At 39.0% G+C, this 12905-nt stretch overlaps 1 long non-coding RNA gene across 1 annotated transcript; it reads right to left on the reverse strand.

The window, feature by feature from the left end:
• Window positions 1–1053: 1053 nt before the first annotated feature.
• On the reverse strand, window positions 1054–5853 carry LOC127517118 (uncharacterized). The gene is made up of 2 exons (XR_007931188.1): window positions 4581–5853; window positions 1054–1415 (listed from the first exon to the last, which is right to left on the reverse strand). It is a non-coding gene; the product is annotated as an uncharacterized LOC127517118 (long non-coding RNA).
• Between the last annotated feature and the right edge of the window lie 7052 nt (window positions 5854–12905).

The raw sequence follows: 12905 nt of genomic DNA on the forward strand, positions 1-12905 counted from the left end.
GTCCCAATACTTTTGTCCATAAAGTGTAATAATCATCACAGTTATCTTTATAGTTATTGCTCTTGGTGCAGGCCTTAAGAGTACAATAGTTGTGAGGTTGTCTTCCAAGCAACCACACAAATCTCTCTGGTATTGTCATTTTATCACATTTCTCTTTTAAGTGTGTTTGAAGGTCAGAGGGGCTTGTGGTCAGTCTGATGGCTTTGAGCGTCTGTTCAAAACAAACACTGGCAGTCAATGACGTGTCTAGGCCCGTTGTGTACGTAACACTTTACTGCAGTTCTATTCAGGAGTAGAGCTGCTTCTCTGTTTGTCTTTCTGAGTTGTGTTTGTTCAATTTAGTGTTGGAGTTCCTACTTACGAGTTTAGTGTTCGAGTGGTTTATGTCGAATGGATTTGCTGCATTTTTCACGGCACAAATGTAAAAAAAAAAGTCATGTAAAAAGAAGAGCAAATTGCGTGCATTTGATGCTATGTATACACAATTACAATTTATAACCAGAATGTTCATTTCCTGAAGAAAATGTTAGTGGTGCTTGCCGTGTGCAACTACACTTCCCCCTACATTTTTTTTACCAAGATGCTAACATGATTAACATGTTGCTAGCATTATGTTAACATGATTAGCATGTTACTAGCATGCTTTTAGCCAGATGCTAACATGATTAACATGTAGTTAGTATTGTGTTAACACGATTAACATGTTGACAGCATGATGCTAACATGATTAGCATGTTGGTAACATGATGCTAACATGTTGCTAGCATGTTTTTACCAAGATGTTAACACGATTAACATGTTGTTAACATCATGATTACACAATTAGCATGTTGTTAGCATGATGTTGATATAAGCATGTTTGTAACAAGATGCTAACACAATAAGCATGTTGTTAAAATGATGCTAGCACATTTTTACTTGTTTTATCATGTTTTAACCCTAAGCTAATTGCTATTAGCATGTATCTGTTCACTGCTAGCATGTGTAGCACGTTGTAAGTCAGGTTTGCAAGCATGAGTCAAAAGAGCCAACCCCCATGTCTTTACGATTCAATTCAATTCAATTCACATTTATTTGTATAGCGCTTTTCACGATACATATCGTTTCAAAGCAGCTTTACAGAGAATGCATGTCAACATTACAATTTGGAGACTGCAGTTAGCTAATAATGTAATAATTTAGGCGATTAACATACAATCACTGTTAGCAATGTAATTGGAGGTAGAAGCAAAGAGCTCCTGGAAAAATGAATTACATATTAACAATAATTAGGATTTATAGAATGTGAATGTGCGTGTTGATCCAGATGTTGCATCTTCTGAAGTCATCGCAGGAGTTGGCGCCGTCTCTTCCAAAGTTTTAGTCATCTGAGGTCTTCTTAAGAGGCTGGATCCAAACTGAAACTGATGTACTCTCTAGTCACCTCGGGACGGGCGTCCCGAGGTAAAACAGAAAAGCAAATGGAGAATAATTAGCATAGCTGCTGTTCATAACATTAAGCAAAGATAGTCATGTGCAATTGATCTGATATGAGATGGATTATGTGAATGCTTGGCTGAAGAGATGTGTCTTATTCTAGATTTAAACTGGGTGAGCGAGTCTGAGCCCCGAACATTATCAGGAAGGCTATTCCAGAGTTTAGGAGCCAAATGTGAAAACGCTCTCCCTCCTTTAGAGGACTTAGCTATCCTAGGTACAACCAGAAGTCCAGAGTTTTGTGATCTTAAAGAGCGTGAAGGATTGTAGGGCGATAAAAGGTCGGTTAAGTACACAGGAGCTAAACCACTTAGAGCCTTATAGGTCATTAGCAGTACTTTATAATCGATACGGAACTTAATAGGTAACCAGTGAAGAGATGATAAAATTGGTGTTATATGATCATATTTTCTTGACCTGGTAAGAACTCTAGCAGCTGCATTTTGTACTAATTGTAGCTTGTTTATTGAGGAAGCAGGACAACCAGCTAGTAATGCATTACAGTAATCTAGTCTAGACGTCATGAAAGCATGAACTAACTTTTCTGCATCTGAAACAGATAACATATTCCGTATCTTAGCAATGTTTCTGAGGTGGAAGAAGGCTGTTTTTGTAACATATGAAATATGATTTTCAAAGGACAAGTTGCTGTCTAATATAACACCCAGGTCTTTAACTGTCGAGGATGGAGTAACAGTACATCCTTCTAAATGCAAATTGTAGTCTGAGAGATTCTGTGTACAGGTTTTTGGCCCAATAAGTAATACTTCAGTCTTATCTGAATTTAATAGAAGAAAATTACTAGTCATCCAATGTTTTACTTCTTTAACACACTCTGTCAGATTGGATAATTTAGAGTTTTCATCTGGTTGTGTTGAAATATATAATTGAGTATCATCGGCATAGCAGTGGAAACTAATTCCATGTCTTCTTATAATATTACCAAGTGGCAGCATGTATATTGAAAATAGCAGAGGGCCTAACACAGATCCTTGAGGCACTCCATAATTTACTATTGTTATCTTAGATTTTTCCCCGTTTAAATAAACAAAATTGTGACGGTCTGATAGATACGACCTAAACCACCGTAATGCCTGTCCCTGGATACCAATGTAATTCTGTAGTCGATCTAGGAGTATTTTATGATCTATAGTGTCGAACGCAGCACTGAGATCAAGTAACACTAGTATTGAGATACAGCCTTGGTCAGAAGCTAGAAGTAAGTCATTCGTAATTTTAACGAGCGCAGTTTCTGTGCTATGATGAGACCTGAATCCTGACTGAAATTTTTCATAGATAGCATTTTTTTGCAGGAAGGAGCACAATTGGACCGACACCACTTTTTCTAATATTTTCGATATAAATGGAAGATTTGAAATGGGTCTGTAATTTGCCAATACATTTGGATCTAATTGTGGTTTCTTAATGAGAGGCTTAATAACTGCTAACTTGAACGGTCTTGGAACGTGACCTAGAGATAAAGACGAGTTAATAATATTGAGAAGAGGCTCTTCTGCTACAGGTAACAATTCTTTCAGTAGTTTAGTGGGTATTGGATCTAATAAACATGTTGTTGGTTTAGACGCTGTGATAAGTTTATTTAGCTCTTCCTGTCCTATAGTTGTAAAGCACTGCAACTGTTCTTGAGGGACGATAATTGAGGCTGAATCATAAAACTCTGTCAAGGGTTGTACATTTACAACCGTATTTCTGATGCTTTCGATTTTTTCAGTAAAGAAATTCATAAAGTCATCGCTACTAAACTGTAATGAAATGTTTTGTTCTGGTGATGTCTGTTTTTGTGTTAATCTAGCCACTGTACTAAATAAGAACCTTGGATTGTTTTGGTTATTTTCTATGAGTTTGCGGAGATGCTCGGCCCTGGCTGCTTTTAGAGTCTTTCTATAACGGGATGAGCTGTCTTTCCACGCGATTCTAAAGACCTCTAAACGAGTTTGTCTCCATTTGCGTTCTAGATTACGAGTTTCTCTTTTGATAGCGTGAGTAATATTGTTGTACCATGGTACAGTATTTTTCTCTCTAACCTTTTTTAATCTCATCGGTGCAACAGTATCTAATGTACTAGTGAAAGTGGTGCACATACTGCTAGTAATTTTCTCAAGATCATTTGTGTGTTTGGGTACAATGAGCAGGTGAGACAGATCAGGCAGTTTATTTGTGAATTTATCTTTAGTTGTCGGAAGAATTGTTCTACCTAGTCGATATCGTGGCGCAATTTGACAAATATCAGCAGTATGCAGTACGCATGTTACAAGGTAATGATCAGTGATATCATCACTTTGCGGTAGAATTTCTATATCAGTAGGATTGATTCCATGTGATATAATTAAATCTAGTGCACGATTAAGACGGTGAGTGGGTCCAGTGACGTTTTGTTTGACCCCAAACGAGTTTAGTAAATCTGTAAACGCAGCCCCTAACGCATCATTTGTATTATCTACATGAATGTTAAAATCTCCAACAATCAGCGCTTTATCAACGTTGACCAATAGGTCTGAGAGAAAGTCTGCAAACTCTTTTAGGAAAACAACATAAGGCCCTGGAGGTCTATAAACAGTAGCCAAAGCAAGAGATAGTAGCGACTTTTTATTTATATCTGAGAGTGTAACGGTTAGCACGAGAATTTCAAATGAGTTAAACCTGTAGTTTGTTTTCTGGGTAACGTTAAGAATCTCTCTATAGATTGTTGCAACACCACCGCCACGGCCAACCGGACGGCATTTATTTTTATAACAGTAGCCAGGTGGACAAGACTCATTAAGACCGAAATAATCATTTGGTTTAAGCCATGTTTCAGTAAGGCAAATTACATCAAGACTATTATCTGTGATCATTTCATTTATAATAACCGCCTTAGGTGTCAGCGATCTAATGTTTAGTAGCCCTAGCTTTAGAGATTGTTTTTGTTCGGTAATTTTGCGAATTTCTGGTTTGATCACGATCAGATTTTTTCTAGATCCTTTATTTTTATAGTTGAACCTCACTATTCGGGGAATAGACACAGTTTCTATAGACTGTATTACACTCACATTTCTATCAATTAAGTGGGTAGAACACAGACTGTGATTTGAGGTTTGACTTACTAGTCATACGGTGCGAAGCGTCTTGGAGATGTTCTCCGACAGAAGATCAGCTCAGATTTTGCTGGGGTGCAGGCCATCAGCACGGAAGAGCCTAGGTCGCTCCCAGAAAAGATTCCAATTATTTATAAAGAGCAGCTTCTGTTCAGTACACCAAGACATTAACCATTCATTTAAAGCAATAATCTACTGAACCTTTCATGTCCACGTCGGTACGTCGGAAGCGGTCCGGACACGATGATCCTCGTCGCGGGCGATGTGGCTCGTACCGTCTCGATCAGGCTCCTGAAGTCCTGCTTCAGAACCTCCGTCTGCCGCAGCCTGGTGTCGTTCACCCCCACGTGCAGAACAACAGCTCCGATGCTCTCAGCGCCATTCAGGATCGCGGGAACCTGCGCAGAGACATCGAGGACACGAGCACCAGGAAAACAGTGACTGCGCACCTTACCTTTGGTTGTGGTAGCGTGGACGTGACGGACGATGGAGTCTCCGATGACCACGGCGTCTCGTTCTGCCTCGCGAAGAGGGGAGAAGCGGTTCCTCGTCGAGACCTCGAAGACCGGGGGCGGCGGAGGGGGAGAGGTCCTGGTCCGAGGCCTGGCTCGCGCCTTCCGTTGCTGAAGAACCCAAGGTCCCTGGTGTGACAGCGCCGGAGTGAACGAGGGCTGGGATGAACGCGTTCTGGGTTCTCGGGCCCTGTGCAGAGAAGTACACGGCGTAGAGGAAGCAGGAATGTTAATATCGCGCTGCAAACTTACCGAGGATTGGTGAGCGTCAGCACGGGATGTTTCCAGCGCTGTTCGCCGCTCCCGTAGCTCGGCCTGTTTCTCCAGAAGGGTCCGGATCTGTCGTTCCACGGCCTCCAGCTCCAACTGCACCGCATGCAGCTCGAACGTGTCCTCACCTGCACTCAAAGATAGAGACACATTCGGTACGCCCGCCATTAGTATTGATGAACAATAATATTGTGAGTGAGAAGAGTACAAACGCTAGTGTGACCACGCCGCTATTGCTAACGGGCTAAAGCTAGTAGCGAATGTTCGAGAAGTCGGATAAAACTAGCGATATCAAGGCAATCCAAGTGTTTTTTATATAAAATAGTGTCGGGGATGTGTTCCCCCGCCGTAAAAGAGAGAATGGTAGGTTATAAATTTGATTTTAAGAAAAAAACAAGCAATTAGGAATCAACTCGACGGAGCTCTAACTCAAACAGCGCGGCAGCAACAAACAAGAAGTGACGATATGTGGCTTGGAATTAGCCCGCTCACATATCTCACAGCTAGTCTGATGCAGAGATATAGGTCTTGCTAAACAGTTGCTAGGGTACTCTATTTGGTTGCTAGGGAGTGGCTTGGCAGATGATGGTGATGATACTCCAAAGGCAGACTGATTGGTTGCCTAAGTAAAATGAGCTTCTCTCTATGACATTGCAAAAACGGTGCGGGACAATAGCGCGCCGACGTTTTGTCCAGAAGTAGAAGAATAAGTATGCAAGAGAATAATAGTGATAGCACCACTAATAACACACTGCTTTTGTCATAATTATTACATATTAAAATTACATATGATTATCAAACATTATTATTGAATAATCAATTTTTCTATTTTTTTTTTTTTTACTATAAGAGACAGCGTATATAATACATACTGTATTTAGTAAGTGGCAAATGAAAATTTCATTCTGAAGACAGCCATAATAAATGATATGATTCAGATGCATAATTAAAGGAAACACCTGCACACTGGGAGGAACCTCACTGACAAACACATATCATGCTAACCATGCAGTAAATGACCTATTCATTTTGGGTGGATGTCGCACGTCACCCAGAGTTGTAGTCGGTGCCCAGTTTTTGGGTCACACCTGGCTTGTGCCACAAACATTATGTTTATAGCGCCTCAGCATCTGTGACCGGTGAGGAACAAACCGTATCCTCTCCTGGATGTCAACTGTGGAAATCCCAGCGCACAGAACGCACTCTCTCAGTGTTTTCTGCCCATTCTCTCTTATATAAACACACTCAAAGTCTCTGTGCTAATGGAAAAACAAGTGCATTGGGTGTGCGTGGTCATGTGTGCGGTGAGACGGGAGGTTACCTGGAACAGAGACAGACGCTGGGTGTGAGAACCGGCCCAGGGTGGACACTGCAGCTGTGTGTGTACCGAAGGGTCAAGGTTTGGCTTGTTAGCAATAGCATGACCCTGTTAACCTCTGCTGGTAGATGTAGAAACTACACCATCTGGACACAAAAAGCTTCTTTCTCCGCTGGTGGACAATCAAATGTAGTGTATTCTGATTAATTACTTTTTATTTGCAAGCAACAAATGCATAACAACATTTTATTATGTTATAGTAGATGATTCACCAATGGATATTATTATTATAATTTATATACTATTCGAAAAGTTTGAAAACACTGAGGGTAGGTTGCACCAATAATGATTAAATTAAGCAAAGTTTAGAGCTAATCAAGGATTTGTAGAGTTTTTTTTAATAAGATGTGTACTAATTAATTTTAAAAACAAAATTAGAATTCTAACCTTGTGATTTAAACCCTTATCTACGGTTAATTTTAATTGTAGGTGACTTTTTTTAAAACCTTCCTCACCTGTAAATTTAAAGTTAATCCAAAAACTGAAATTTAAATCAAAGTATAAAACAATGGAGCAACAGGATTAAAGTTAATCTATCTTAAATGTAAAGGAAAACCAGGATTAAAATGTTGGTTCAATTGTAAGTGTGCTTATTTTTAAACAGTTTAAAGTTTGGTGCAACCTTACACCGTGTCCTTACCAGATCAAAGAATATACACTGACAAGAAGCGACACTCAATAGAACGTTCCATTGAAACACCGGCGCCCAGCAGCAGCCCTGCGTTTCCGCCATTTTGGGGTGAAAGCGAGTCGGCAGTCCACTAGTTTCTATGGTCATATCAGCTGCTTTGTTAAAAAAAACGTACATTAAAGCTGAAATCCAACCTGAATGATGACAACACAGAATAAAATACTATCACTAGTAATCATTAAATCCTTTTTACAGTTAATTTTACACACTTTGTGTTTAAGTCTTCCACTTTTTTCACAAAACCTTTGCTCTCTAGAAACCCAGTCAGTTTGGGTTAAAATTCTTTAAAAGGCTTATAAACAATGAATTATTACCAACATATGAAATTAAATAAAGGACACGCATTAGAAAAATTGGGAATGTTGGACATTAAATATATGAATATAACAGCTTGATTTTGCAGTGTTTTCTAATGTCAGTTAAAGTAAAAGTGTCCAAAAGTGTGAATTATGCTATAACGGACACAGCAATGCATCATGTATTATAAGATCATTATGTTTGTAGAGTGATCCATTAAAACGTACAATATAGCCTATTTCAATTCAGACCTAGATACTATTACTGTTACTCCACTAGGTCTGAAATATATTGTTCGCTGCAAACATGATGATCTTAAATTTATTAATTATTAATTTACTATTAATAAATGTATAAAGTTGCATAAAATGGAAATACTCAATAAAGTAGGCTAACTGCGTTACCTCAGATGGTTGAATGGTTGGATTCCACAACTGATAAAATTAAACATATATAAGACAATACAATATTTACTGTAGGAGCCATACAATTTACTGGTGACTTAATTTAAAAAACTGTTCTATTGCGCTTCTGATTTGGCAGTGAAATTCGCCGATTTTGGGTGCGTAAGATGTGAAGGATTCGATGGTCCAGTTAGTATTTTCACCCCATAATGGCGGCCGCGCTGCCGACGCGCCATCTAGTGGCTGTTACCCAAAAAGTATCAAAGTGTCGCCTCTTGGGTTTTAAGCTCTTTGACCAGATGCAACGCGATAAAATTCCAGCGACGAGCAATTTGACTGTCCACACTAGACGCGACGCGACAATGAGAAGATAAAATCAATCAAAAACCACAGCCAATCAGAAGAGAGTGTGGGCGGGCTCTCTCAGCAAGAGCACAGCAGACACGGTGAAATGGGTAAGTACACAGTAAAAGTCATAAATATTACACCATTTAAACATTATTTAAAGTACATACGGAGTGACTGAACCAGTCTTTGTCATATAATACACTTGTTTGTTCGCATTGAGTTGACAGTTTGAACGTTCTTGTGTCCATTTATTTATTTTCAAGATCTGAGGTGAATTAGCCAGTGTTGTTTTCATTACAGCTAAAAAAAGCTGGGAACACAGAATGATATTCAAACTCACATTAGACGCTTTTAACATTAAATAAAGCACATAAACTGTACCTACCTGATATTATCATTGCCATACTTTGTGGTGTTGTTCCAGCCGCGATGTCGTGGAGAAATAGAAACCGTTTCTAAAATAGAATCATCGCGTGTCGCGGCTGGTTAGGACAAAAACTCTGATTAACATGGAAAAGATACCTTTTATCGCGTGTCGCGGCGTCGCGTCTGTACGGAGCCCCGCACATGACATGCAAGAAAAAAAATTAAATCGTGCGCACGATTTAGCCTACTATTTTTTTTCCTGCATGTCATGTCTGGGGCTCCATATGTCTGGTTAGGACACGGTGTTAATCTAGATTTAAAGGGCACCTATTATGCAGAATTCACTTTTACATGGTGTTTGAACATAAATGTGTTGGCAGTGTGTACACAACCACCCTATGATGGTGAAAATCCACCCACTCCTCTTTTTTTAAATCCCCATAAATCAAAAGCAGTGTCTCAGAACAAGCTGTTTGCAGACTGTAGCTTTTGTGACATCACTTTGCACAGGCCCCGCCCATGACTGCTGACAGACTTTGCCCTGAGTGAGCTGTACACAGTCTGTCATGTTTATCTCCAGAGCATTTAACAGCAGCATTCAAGTAAGAAATTTATTCTTATTAAAGCTACTAAAGTTATTCAGTCAAGAGCAGTGAGTGATTTTCTGTTTTTCTTTTGTTTGGTTCATATTAACAGCAAATACAGCAGTAGGTACTGTATATTACGCCACTGTCACTTTAATACACAGATCTAATATACACATGTGATTTCTTTACTTGCTGTTTACATTCACAGACATAACCGACTGTGTTTTTTGTGAACTTTGTGTGTTTTTGACAGTTAAGCATAACATCCGAAAGAGAACTTAGTTTAATACTCACACGACGCTCCGTCTGACAGTCAGCTTTCTGTGCGAGTGCTTCAGATGTGTGCGCTCAGAAAACCATATATCAGAAGTTTAGACTGATACGGCTTTAAAATGCATGCAGATAATAAACTTTCAGAAGTACTGCAATGTGACGTGAGCGTGACCATGATAGAGATGATAATCAAAACCAAACAGATATTTTGTTTTTGGCAGAGTACACAGACACATTCTGGAGACACCAGAGACTTATATTACATCTTGTAAAAACGGGGCATTATAGGTCCCCTTTAAGTTTAAAGGATTAGTTCACTTCAGAATTAAAATTTCCCCCTATGTCATCCAAGATGTTTATGTCTTTCTTCAGTCAAAAAGAAATTAAGGTTTTTGAGGAAAACATTAAAGATTTTTTTCCATATAGTGGACTTCACTGGGGTTCAACAGGTTGAAGGTCCAAATGTCAGTTTCAGTGCAGCTTCAAAGAGCTCTACACGATCCCAGATGAGGAATAAGGGTCTTATCTAGAGAAACTGTCATTTTCTAAAAAAAAATAAAAATGTATATATTTTTTAACCACAAATGCTCATCTTGCACTGCTCTGTGATGCTCCACGCATTACGTAATCACATTGGAAAGGTCACGCGTGATGTAGGTGGAAGTACTGCAGTAGGGCGAAAAACTCCATCTCATTTTCTCCTCCAACTTCAAAATTGTCTGACATCGTTGTTTTACCTTTTGATTTGTATTTTTATTTGTATCTTTTTCTTAGTCTTTGCACGTTTTTTTTGTAGACACTGGATCGGTACTTCCGCCTACGTCACACGTGAAACTGACATTTGGACCTTCAACCCGCTAAACCCCAGTGAAGTCCACTATATGGAGAAAAATCCTGGAATGTAACCTTAATTTCTTTTCGACTGTAGAAAGAAAGACATAAACATCTTGGATGTTTATATCAGGAAAGTTTAATTCTGAAGTGAACTAATCCTTTAAAGGGGACCTATTATGCAAAATTCACTTTTGCATGGTGTTTGGCTATAAATGTGTGTTGGCAGTGTGTGTACACAACCACCCTATAATGATAAATATCCAACCACTCATTTTTTTTAATCCCCATAAATCATAAGCAGTGTCTCAGAACCTTTCCAGATCCCTGGCAGTGTGACGTCACATTAGCCACAGGCCCCGCCCACGAATGTTGACAGACACTGCCGTTTTAACACAGAACCGCCCTGAACGAGTTCACAGCGAGTTCACAGTCCGCCATTACTGCACTGATGAGAATGTCTCCCAAACGTTTTAGGTGTTCTGTAGCTGGATGGATTAATCCACATAACTCTCTCCATTTACTCCCGAAATCTGAGCAGCTGAAGACAAGGTGGATTCATTTTGTTTTAGAAGAAAATGCTCCCTCAACTCTACTGAAATTCGTTTACGTCTGCGCGAATCATTTCACACCAGACTTCTTTGTGAACGAATGTCAATACAAAGGGACAATACAAAACAGAGGTTGTGCTAAAAAGTCATTACTCAAGGATAGATCAGTTCGTGATCCAGCTTACAGTCTCCAGAGTGATACTGGATACGACAGTAATGAAGGTAAGAGCACTTTATTACAGTTCATCGGAGTTGATTTACGGATATAGAGTTTACCAGTTTAAGCACCACCTGAAAAGGCATAGGGTCTTTATATATTTGTTTACTATTAGTTGTAACGAGTGTTTCTGTGTACTTCGCTGTGCATGTTGATGATAATGCAAGGGAGAGAGAGTTTATGGATAATATTTTAATGCACACTTGCATTGTGTTTTATTAAGCTCTTACAGAGATTTTCTAGAGTGAATATAAGTTATAACCGTAATTAAACTGAACTATACCTGTTCTATCTCCATGCAGCATACATATGCAGTTTCTGTCATTATAGTGTGTCCTGACTGAATCCTGACACCAGAGAATCAGTGACACGTTTAAGCTCAAACCGGTGCGCAACGTTTTGCTACGGTTTCTGGGTTGAAGGACATGTTTCCTGGAAACGGTGTGCAACGGGTTTGAGATACGTTTCTCTGGTTTGGTGGATGTGTCAAAAATGTCAGCCCAATCAGCAACAACATGTATATAAACCACGCGGGATTAAAGAGACAGCTCGCACAATGGGTATGAATGTAACATAAAAGTACTATACATATTTATATATTTTGCTATTGTATTTTGGAGTGACACTTTCATAAACTTTTCTATTCTCCTCTGATTATATAATGGTAAATATTACAATATCATAGCACAACAATAGTGATCATCAATAATGATAAGCCTAATACTCAAAATAAAAATAATAAGGTCATATAGATAACACAGTCTCAGAGGTAAGAAGTGGATTATCCTTCATCTGAAATGTTTGTCTTTTCATCCTGAAATGTGAGGCAAATGTTAAATCACAATAATAAGGAACCACAGTTTCCACAAATCCCTTCCCTCGAGTGGAATGTTCTCTTTTATTCTGGACGGCAAGGGCAGTGACTGTAACATTGAGCGTATTTTGCAGTATAAACACGTATTTATACTGATTTCATCAGGCTCCGAAAATTCTTCAAAAAGAACACAAAGAATGGCCTTCTCAGCTGCCATAGTTGCAACGCTTGCGTCATCAGAACAGGGTGTTCAACGCACCATCGATTCCGTTTAAAAAACGTTTTGCAATGTTTTGTCGGGGCTGAACGCAGCCCAGCTCTTGAAACTCCGCCCTCTTAGGCTGGGAGCAGCAGCTCATTTGCATTTAAAGGGCACACACTGAAATTTTTGCTCAACCCCAAAAAGTGGCAATTTTAACATGCTTTAAAAAGCTTTAAAAAGAGCTAAAACTTCACATACACACTCTGGGCACATCAGAGACTTATTTTACATCTTGTAAAATGGGGCATAATAGATCCCCTTTAATCCTTGGTACGACCCACCCTAAAAGACATTTGTATGTTTTGTTTTTTGTTTTTTTTAATATCCTACTGTTCACAAAATACAGTAGTATTTTAAATTGTTACTGTTTAAAACAACTGTTTTCACGTTTTTATAGAAGTATTTTACATAATTCTATTTTTATATATTTTTAAACTGTGTTGGCAAAGCCCCATTTCAGCAGCCATAACTCCAGTCAGAAAACTGTCTAAAGGCCACCAACACTGCAGGTAAAAAACTGAATTTTAACTAAA

This window comes from Ctenopharyngodon idella, chromosome 8 (assembly GCF_019924925.1).
Source record: "Ctenopharyngodon idella isolate HZGC_01 chromosome 8, HZGC01, whole genome shotgun sequence".
Classification (NCBI taxonomy): Eukaryota; Metazoa; Chordata; class Actinopteri; order Cypriniformes; family Xenocyprididae; genus Ctenopharyngodon; species Ctenopharyngodon idella.